Source organism: Lissotriton vulgaris, unplaced genomic scaffold (assembly GCF_964263255.1).
Source record: "Lissotriton vulgaris unplaced genomic scaffold, aLisVul1.2 SCAFFOLD_570, whole genome shotgun sequence".
In the NCBI taxonomy this organism is placed as follows: Eukaryota; Metazoa; Chordata; class Amphibia; order Caudata; family Salamandridae; genus Lissotriton; species Lissotriton vulgaris.
In genome coordinates, this window is record NW_028255158.1 from 312,348 (window position 1) to 323,138 (window position 10,791).

Consider the following 10,791-nt stretch of genomic DNA (forward strand, 5'->3'; position numbering starts at 1 on the left):
CTGTTGAAATCCCAAAATGCAAATTTTTTTCCTCCCCCACTGCTGGAGCTAGTGGGGGAAAAGACCGAAAGGACTGAAAGGACTGGCTCTTGGCACTGTCTTGCGCCCCATGCCCCAAGTGGTCTAACCATGAAATCATGACAACTTGGTCCCATATGAGGGCTGGATCAGAAGTTTTCACTCTTCTAAAGTCTTTATCATATTCCTTCCATTCTACCCCACCATATTTGTCATGTGCCCAGGCGATCCTGCTCTTGTAGCATGCCATTTCTGCCATTAAGCTTGGGAACCGTTCTGCCTAACTGCCATGTAAACTGAGAAGCCCCTTTCCCAATTAATCAACGACTTCTCAATCCTATATTTCAACAATTCACTTGCGCATTCCCTCGGGAGCATCAAATATTTCTTTTTCTTGACCTCATCTCTTCCATTTTCATCAAGCAATAAAGAGAACATATTGACATAACTCTCTTTCCAAATGTTTTTCTTCATTTCCTGAGTCACATGTCTTGCCAGCATTTCCCTGGGGGTGCGTGCTTCCCCCACACCTAACACTGGCAATGTCTGCCGCTTACCTGGTGCAGCTACCCAGCTGGCTCTTCTAGCTTCTCCTTTGCTGTGTTTTCAGTTTAAGGGTGAATTCTACTATGACATGCATACAATGGGCTGTTCAGTATTCTGCACCTAGTTTGAGCAGTTTAGCCTCATTCTTGAGTGGATATTCACTGAGCAAACTGGGTGTCAGGATGTCATTTACTACCTGGATGACTAACTATTCTTGGGCCCACTGGGTTCTTCGCACTGTGAGCGGATGTTGTGCGTGTTCATTGCCCTTCTTCAGGATTTAGGGTCCTCTTGTTGCCGCCAAGACATTGAGGCCCTCCATTTGCATTACTGTTCTGGGCATTGAGATAGGTTCAATGGCATGGGAGTGTCGCCTCATGCAGGAGAAGGTCAGGGCATTGGGTAAGTCAATCTCCATGGTACTGTTCCACAAAATGGGAAAGTTACAACAACTACAAGTACTGGTAGGCCAGCTCAACTTTGTCCTCAGAATCATTCCAATGGCTCATCCTGTCTATAGACTGACATCTAGCTCAATGACAGCTTTAACTAAGAAACACCATTACAAATGGCTGTCTGCTGAGTTTAATGAGAATTTGAAGGTTTGGCACAGTTGTCTTGATCAGTTCAACTGCTCAGTGATTTGGCCAGCCTCCCCATTTCCAATCAAGTGTTGGCTTGTACACAGATGTACCTGGGAGCTTAGGGTGATTGTATGCACCAAATGGAACTGGGGTACTGGCCTCCTGCGTGACATCAGGATGGCATAATAACAAATGTTGCTTTCCTTGAGTTATTCCTCATTGTCGTAGTGGTCTCTCTTTGGTCAGAGGATTTTAGTAATAGGAATGTGATATTTTTGTGAGACCATATGGAGATGGGTGAAACCATGAACAGGGAAAGGCCATCTGCATCTTACAGGTTGCTAATGAAGACCTTGGTTCTTTTCTGCTTCAAAATCAATGTGTTGTTTGAAGCCAGACATGTCCCTGGCATTTCTAACAAAGCAGCTGATGCTTTGTGTCACTCCAAGTTGCTGTAGTTTCCACCCCCACATGGCAAAGGAAAAATGACAGGTTTCCCAGAGGATCTGTGGAGGACTGGTGCCATGTCTTTCCTAGTTTGGTGGCAGCTTCCCAGCGTACAAGGATGACCTATGAGCAAGCTTAACTCTTCTACAGGACCTCCATGTGCAATGGCCACATTGGTCCCATGTTCTTGGTTACTTCCCTTTGCCTTTTCTTGGGGGAGCTGAGTAGACAGGGCTGGCCAGTATCATATGGAAAGGCCCATGTGTCAGCAGTAAGCTTCTTCGCAAAGATCAGAAGGGGTCACGACTTGGGCAATAGTTTCCTGGTTAGAAAAGTGCTGGTTAGCTGGTTGGGCCAGGGTGAGTTCAGCACCTAAGGACAGTAGAAGGCCTCACGAGGGTCACAAAGTCGCACCCATTATAGACAGCTTGGCACTAAAATGCACCTCTCTATCTCTGAGGGCGCCCTATTTTCTGTAGTTTTCTCTGTGGCCTTCTACGGGGCCTTTATAGTCAGTGAACTTGTATGAAGACTCAGGCAGGATCGGGCAACCTATTTTCAATGGTGCAATGTCATGCATTGCGCACAAAAGGCTGTTCATCAGGCTTAGAAGGTCCAAAACTGATCTGTTACCAAGAGGGGCTCCATGCTGCTGCTGGTTCCTCCAATTGCCCAGTTGCCAGTATGAAAACCTACCTGTCATTGTGCCCGAGCTGGGGAACCTTACTCTACTTATTCATGAGACTGGCGGCTGCATGTCTCGCTACCAATTCTCAGCAGTCTTTGCTTCTGGCGTCCAGGTGATTGGGGTGAAGCCTTCCAGCCACTCTTCCCATTTATTCAGGATAGGGGCTCTGATCTTTGTGGTGGGGCAGGTTTTCCATAACAGAAGGTCAAGTGAATTGAGCAGAGGTCCTCCGAATGCTTCAAACTCTACATCCACCTTGATCTGTTGTGAAACTGTTTCACCCATACCTCTGCTAACACATCTATTTTCTCTGTCAATTTTTTGTAGTAGCTATGTCTCCAAGATTGTATGAATCCTTGGTCACTTCTTTGTGAGGTGCACTGCCTAACGGTTGTAACCGGTCCCTAAGCCAAAGTCTCTGGCACTGAGGAAAGTCGTCTTCAGATGGTGTGGAATGAGAAGCCTTGTATCCTGCAACTAAGGAAGTTGGTGGAGGGCACAAAAGGCCACGAGGGACCTCAGTTCCTGGACTGATTGTTGTGGATTTGTGTGGAAACGACCTAGTTAAGATGGGCTGGAAAAAAATGAGGGTGTCCATTCTGAGGGAGTTTGCTTGGTTGGGTTGATCATTCCCTGATGATTTTATTGCATGGTCCCACATGATCGTCCGTCGCTAGTGGGGTGAGGGCACTAAGTCAAGGGCCATCAATGTGTCTGTGCGTCGACTCAATGCAGAAGTAGCCAAACTGTGACCTGGACCTGGCCATCTGAGCAACAGTCTTTAAAAACTCGTTAGGAGTGAGCAGATGTTCCATCATAATGGGGTGCACTTTTCTGACTTAGGGACTGGTCTCTTCACCAAAAACATTTGGTCATTCAGGTGGGGAGGGTGAAGGACCTTATTGCCCTGGTCGCCCTCATGGGGGATTAGCACCCACCAACATAAACTCCTCACAGAGACAGAAAGTCTTTATACACCAAAACATCTCCTAGAGCAGCACTGAGAGGATAGACAGCAATACTTAGATTTGCAAGGGACATCCACACCAGCTTACGGGTAGGGTATCTCAGTCGCCAATGCAGAGGAGGGTGCTTTAGCCCCTGTTCTCATAGTCTGCCCAATTTCACAGCTTAGTGAGCGGGGAGGGGGTTGTAGCAGTTTGTGTGAATAAACATGACCCCTTTTACTCAAGGCCAGTTTAGCATCTTGTTATTGATCTGGTGGAGCTGGAAGGGGCGTGGTTCAACCTGGGGTTATTCAGTCACAAATGCCTTAAGCCTTGCGAAGATATAAACAATGGATCTGTTGTAAAATTACTAACCAATAAATGAAAGAACATATCAACATTAGATAGGTGGTGTTTTTTGCAAAGCTGAAAGCAGAGGAGTATCCCTGCATTGCCAGTGGGTCTGCTCCTCAGGGTTGGTATCTTGTTGGTGGATGGCAGAGTTAAAAGTGAGTATGATATTCATGAATGGCTTGCCCTCTGACCACACACAAGGTGTTATAATCCAGCGAGTTCGCAGCAGTAAGCAGGCTGGCTGTGTTGTCTGCAAACAATAGAGAGGGTGGGTCAAAGTAACGAGCGGTTCACAGCCCTCGCTCTCAGCTGTGGCACTATATGTGCATCTGAGAGAAAGTGCTATATATGCATCTGAGAGAGATTGGTTGAGGAGACTTGGGCACTGTTAAAGGTTGGTGGTCAGGGAATCCTTGGTGGAGGTGGTCATTGGGGGGCGCCAACAAGCATGGCGCACTGGGCGCCAACAGCTCTGAAGCTTGCCCTGTGACCTAATATCAGCCAATGAGGGAAGGCAGCAGTCCCAACCCTCCAGGGATCTCCAAGGCTTTCTTCTCAGAGAGCTGCAGTTAAGATGCATGCGTGTTTGTATAAATATATGTGTTAATGAGTATTGTGAATGGGTGTGTGCATGTGTGAATGCATGGGTGTAGGTGAGGTGTATGTTTGCCTGTGTGCCCTAAAACCCCTCCCCAGAAAAATTACCACCCGCCACTGCTCCAGGCATCTGCATTTATGGTTTATGTCCTGTTTTTTTTTCTTTTTTACATGACCACTAGTTTTACAAAAAAGGTGTTTAAACAAAACCAGGATGTAAAATCACATTGAACAGGCACTCATAATATCGTTAGAGCCTCTTCCCTTTATAAAGACATTGTAACATGCCATCTATGAGGAAGTAAACAGTGATTTCGCAAGTCAATTTCATTGTACTGTGGCAATAAAATTACATTTTACCTTTGCACTGCAGAAATAAAAGTGTAAATGTCTGTATATAGTACAGTTTCTCTAAACTAACATGTTAGTGTGCCACATGTTCACTGGAATGGCATATACATTTCCATGGAGTAAGAAGCATGGATCCTTTTATGTCACCCCAAACAGTCCATTTTATATAGATATACATTTGTCTGCTTAGCAATGGGTTGTGACATTAAATTATTTCTCTCGAAAAAGTGCAAATTCTTGCACAAGAATAGTAACACTTTGCCTGTGTCCCAAGGGAAAACTGTTTCACTAACACTGCTATTGCCACCCTTGTCCCAGCCACGCTGGCACAAGTCGCTGATCCTTATTACACATCATCTTGACCACCTATCAATACCTTTCTTTGTTCACCCATTTCTTGCAATCAAGCGATACCCGTAAAATGTCTGCCTCCCTTCCTTTACATCCAGGTGACAAGTGATGCAGGATTTTTCCATAACTCCATATACATGACAGAGTCCCAAATCTCTGAACAGCTCCGTTGAGACCTGCTGGCATACCCTCTCCATGACTTTGATTGTTCAACCAGTGACCCAGGAGTTCTGCACAGACCCAGACTTGGGGACAGTGCTAGCCTACGGGTGCAGACATCTGCACATTAAACCTGGCAAGGAACAGGTCCTTGTATGCAATTTATGACTGGAATAACTGAGATTAAAAATTAATTACCCATAGTTCTTTTTAAAGCACATATAAAATTGCTATTTCACAAATGAGAGAAAAAGGTTTTTTTTCAAAACTGACTATATTAAAAATTAATTATGTGAAACCACATTTAAAAATAAGTAATTTACTTGGAGAGACAGGGTAAATTGGCATTTTGTTGCTGGGTCACAGAAAAAGAATTAACTTGCCGACCACAAGCAATTCACCTAGTTTGAATGCTCTAAAAAAGAAAAACAGCCTTCAGTGTCTGAAGAACACTGCACCTACTAAAGCGTTTTTGTGAAACTTTACATCTACTATTCACCACGAGTGCCCACTTTATTTTGAAAGGGCAATCGGAATTCTGAGATCAACAGGAATACGCATATCTGTTTACTTTCACCCGGATATTTTGGTTGCCTAAGGTAGCTGAAATCGCCTGTGAAAATCCAGGGCAAATTGAGGAATTAACGAGGGATTTTGAATTGGAATTGCCGATTTTCCCATAAATTCTCATTTCTTAGTAGACCCTCAGATCCAGCTAATAAGGGTCAGATCTTCCCTGCAGGGGTGGCTGGCAAGTACGTGGCTCGGTTTGGAGAGCAACTGAGCGGTGGGAGGTGTGTGCATGCAGTCGTGGTGAGTGGAAAATAATTTTAAAAAAATAGTCACTCACCTTGCTTGCTGCACAACGGTTGTCCACCTCGCTCCAGTCCCTGTTCTGTTGGCTATGTGGGCTCCAGCCTCCAGGCGATTCACCTAACCAATCCTGCTGCTACTCTCAAGCTGGTAGCCAGCATGAGAGCAGTGCCAGGAGTGGATGGAGTGGGCTGGCTGGACACTCCTTCAGACCTTGTAGGACTGTGCTTGGTCTCCACCCAGCTAATGACAAGGGCAACTTGTCATGCACTGCCCATTCATTTCAATGGAAATCTCATTACATGAGAAGTCTTCCCCTTAGCATCCAAGTGGTTAAGAAAGCTAGGTGGAGCTGGTAGTAGCCAAACGGGATATAGACAAATATTGGGGGGCCCCGCAAGTACCTACCCTTAATGAATGGAGGGCTAGTCTTGACTTGTTGTGGAACACGTGACGTATAAGGCCCCGGGCGGGCTGTCCCAGGAAGATATGGAAAATATGGGCCCCATGGATAAAATACTATGATCTCGAGGTGGATGGAGAAACAGAGGGTGGGAGTCCGTTGTTTGATGGACCAGGGGAAGAGCCTTGATAGATGTAGTTTGTTCCTACTGTTTGTAATCACTCTATCTATGCATTTTTAATACAACAACCACTCCGATTTTGAGAGGAGTAAACATCTCAATGCCCATTAGATTCCCCATGTTGGACTAATGTTCTGATTTGTTACCTTTGCCTCAAATTGTAAAGCGCTCTGATATCCTTCGGGATCAGATTCGCGCTATATAAAACTTTATAAATAAATAAAAAATATATATAACTGCCCTACACTGCCAAAATGGAATGCCCTGCACTGCGTATTGTGTATTCATGCTTTGTTTGATGTTTTGTTTTATTATAAAAAACAAAATAAAAATATTTATTTAAAAAAAAAGACAGCTAGGTGGAGCACTTGAAAGTGCACATGTCACTTTGGACGGCGCAAGAGAGCCCACCAAACTGGCATGTGTACTTTGGAGCATCCAGACAGCCACGTCCTTCAGTCCTCTATGCTGCCAATAGACAGTTGAGAACACGCCCCATTTCTACCGGCTGGCGGCAGGCTGGCAGTTGCCACGAGCTAAACTCAAATGATAAAATGGCAATGAAATAATTTCAGTGTCATTTTATTTTTCATGTTTAGTGTGCCTGCAGTGGGCAGGGGGAGGGACAATGCTCCCCTGTACTAAGGAAGAAACCACCCCTGCTCCATGCCCCTGGAGCAGTGCTTTAAATAGGCCGGTACTGTCCAGTACGGAGTACCGGCCTTTCTTATTTTGAGAAGTCAATACCGGCACTTCTCAAGAGAAATGCAATACTTTTAATTGGAGAGTACTGGCACTTCTTATAAAGAAGCAGGTTCTCTGGCATAGAGTACCTGTACTTCTATTTTTCCATTTCAAGCACTGCCCTGGAGTTACTGGTACCCTGGTATGGTAATTCCATGGATGGGTGCATTCAGGACAGTTGTCAGGCAACTTAAAGCCAGGACCTCTATTGTGTTATTTGCCAGTTCTTTTTTTGCGGAGGGACAGTTTTCTATGGCAGGAACTCGACCCTACGGTATCGGAGCGCTTTACATGAGCGCCAGTTACATTACAGACCGACACATTTCTTGTGCAGTACTCAATACATATGCAGCTGAACGAATGAATACACATATTTGCCAAGTACCATATCAAAAAAGAAAAGGCAATCATTGATTGTAGATGTCAGCTAAACATTCACATGCAGAGGGGAAAATGCTAACCAATTAAACGGTCAAATAATGTTCTTAAAATTGACCTTTTCTGTAAGGGCTAATCGTAACACAAGTACACTGCTAAATAACAAAGTGGCAGTTATTCTAAAATGCAATGCAAACTCTAATAAATTCGACTTTTTCAAACAATTCTTTCTAATGGAAACCGCTTTAAATGGTGATGTCTAACTTGTGGAATGTTCCTTTTACCAGAGCGAAGTGACCTCTCTCCAGAACCTGTAAGGCCTTCCACCCAGAAGCAGGGCTGCTTATCCCTGAAAAAATAAACAGGCCTACGGGTGTTTTTTGATCCTTGATGTTGAAGGTCAGCTCAGGATCAGCCACTTTGTTAATCCTCACCGGTTTCATGAGAGTTTAGACATGACTTATTGATGGGGAAGAGGACGAGTAATCCCAAAAAGCTGCTGAGTTGTAAAAGTCTCATCACACGTGGTTAGAGAGCAGTCTTTCTGAACTCTCTGTGAATAAAACAGTCCCAGGATTGAAGCACTGAGGTCTAGGAGGGACAGAATTTCAGGAAAACCATGCACAATGTAAAGGAGTTTATTTAAAATCATATCATATGAATGTTATTTATGTAAATATCCTGAAAAATTCGGCAGGGCATGGCCTATTCAGAACAGCCCATGATTAGACAGAACAGACATGCGTACCGTGGTGATCCAGGAGAACCCCACCCAACAATCCTTAGCGAAGGCGCCAAACAGTAACAAAAGATAAGAACCCAGGGGTTATCTATGAGCCCTTGCGGCACTTTCGCGCCGTCGATGACGTAAAAAAATTACCCTTGTTGCAACATATTTAAAAAGTGATGCATATAGGTAGATGCGTCACTTTGTAAACCCCTGCACCACATTATACCTGCGCCAGGTATAATGCATGCAGGGGTGGGGCGTTCCGACGCAAGACAGGGTCTTAGAAGTGACGCAGTGTAATCTATAAGATTCCACTGCGCCACTTCTAGGACACAAATGCGTCAATATCTTACGCCTGCTTCATGGCAGGCGTAAGACTGACGCAGGCACTTTTCACATGGGACTTGCCCATGTGTAATGACCCATTGGTGGAGTTACATCACTCTGCGCCTTCAGATACATCAAAAATACTGACGCATCTGTAACGCGACATGATGCGTCATACTGTAAATATGACGCAGCATTGGTGTTGCAAGGAGGGTGCAATGAAAAGTGATGCATCGCTGTTTTCTCGCGCGATGCGTCACTTTTCATAAATGAGGCCCCCAGTTATTTCAGCTGATGGTCCCAGGCACAGAAATCAGCCCAGCCATCCACCTTAACTAAAACCAAAAGGGCAATACTGGTGGAAGACGTGCAGATCTGTACTGGCATTAACAGGGTCGGTGAGCACTAGACACAATGTAAAATTCATACTTGTAAAGCGCACGTTCATCTGGAGGCATTTTAGCGCTGAATAACAGATGTTACCCAACTCAATGGTACTCATTTTATCGACCTCAGATGGATGAAGGAGCCTTCGGATTTGAACTTACACAGGACGCTGTAGTGGACGAATTAGTCCACTGAGTCACCAGACCACCGGACAGGAGTCCAGACCTACGATGTCAGTAGTACTGTGAGCCTGGGCTTGGTGCAGCTCATTTCACTCAAAAACCCACGTGTGAAAAAGGGTGTTCCAACACACACATCCTGTTTACTTATGACTCGTTCCTGACCTACTCCTGCACCTATGATTTGTGTATAATATGATGAGTTAAAGACTATAGCGCTGATCAAACGCAAATCTATTATCCAACCCTGTGGTACTCATTTTATCTACATCAAAAGGAACAAAGGTCGAGACAGCCCTGCAGTGATTCGAACCTGTGATCTACAGGTTAAAAGCAGATCTCAGCAGTGGGCACTCAACTGGGTAAGATTACTTACTGTTAGTAGGTTAATTAGATCAATTAAAGAGCATCTGGGGAATAAAAAGAGGCTAGCAACATTTACAAATGTCCACGGTTAAAATTAAACCATTTAGTTCATGTTTGAAATGTTAAAACGTATAGGAGACATACCTGTGTACTATATTCAGCTGTTAATACCTGTTGGTTTTCTCGGAAAAACAAGAGGCAAACATGAGGCTTGAAGTGACGCAGTGCTGGTGCAAACTATCTACAACAGTTTGTAAGATTCTCAAAATTATTTATTCTGACTATAAAATAAATAAGGGGCATATCATCAACAACCGGCGATAATGATCGCTAAGTGCACTTAGCGCTAGGATAATTATCGCCGGCTATCGGTTGTTTTTATCAGGGAGATAGCGTGCTATCAGCGATGCTTATCTCCAGAGCAATAAAAATAACCGGGTTAGCTGCCAAATGTTCAATTATCACTGGGAATCCTGCGATAATCGCACAACGCTTGTAGCTATGCTGTTGATAGGGCACGGCATACTTAACCATGATATCCACCTTCCATTGGATATCATGGCTAAGTCAAACTAAAAGCAGGCATAAGGAAAGTAGCAATAACCGCGGTTAGCGCTACTTTTCTCATCGCTATGCTTGTTAGCGTGACGATTGATAATTGGAGAAATGTCGGTTAGCGACATTTCTCCAGTTATTTTCGGAAGGAATGCCCACTTTGTATCTCATAAGAGATGCAAAGGGAGGCATAGTGAAAAAGTGTGCTAACATTCGATTTTGCATGTTAGCAACCTGTTGTTGATAGGGCGATAGTTTTATCTCCGCTTTTTTGGCTTTTGAAGCCAAAAAAGCGGAGATAAAACCCTTGCTGATATGGCCCTAACATTGTTAAAGCCATAACATTTGTATAATATTTGCTGCCACTGCTGTTCAGTTTCAAGGCTCTAGCTAATGCGATTATCAACACACCTGTATTGGTGCTCAGTCTAAGGGCATACGAACGGAAGAATGGCTATGGGGACCCGCAGAGTTTTAAAATTGCGACGTGTCGTTTGTGCCAGTATCTCAACAGCAAGAGTTTAACCGACTGAGCTACATCTTACGGGCTGATTTTCAGTCCATTCTATCTTTTTTTTTGCGTTTCAAACGTTGGCTTCATGAGCTAAATAGGAGTTCAGAATGAGAAGGGCAGTGTGATCCTGGGCAAATCACTTGTGATATTGTAAATATGTGTAATGTGAATT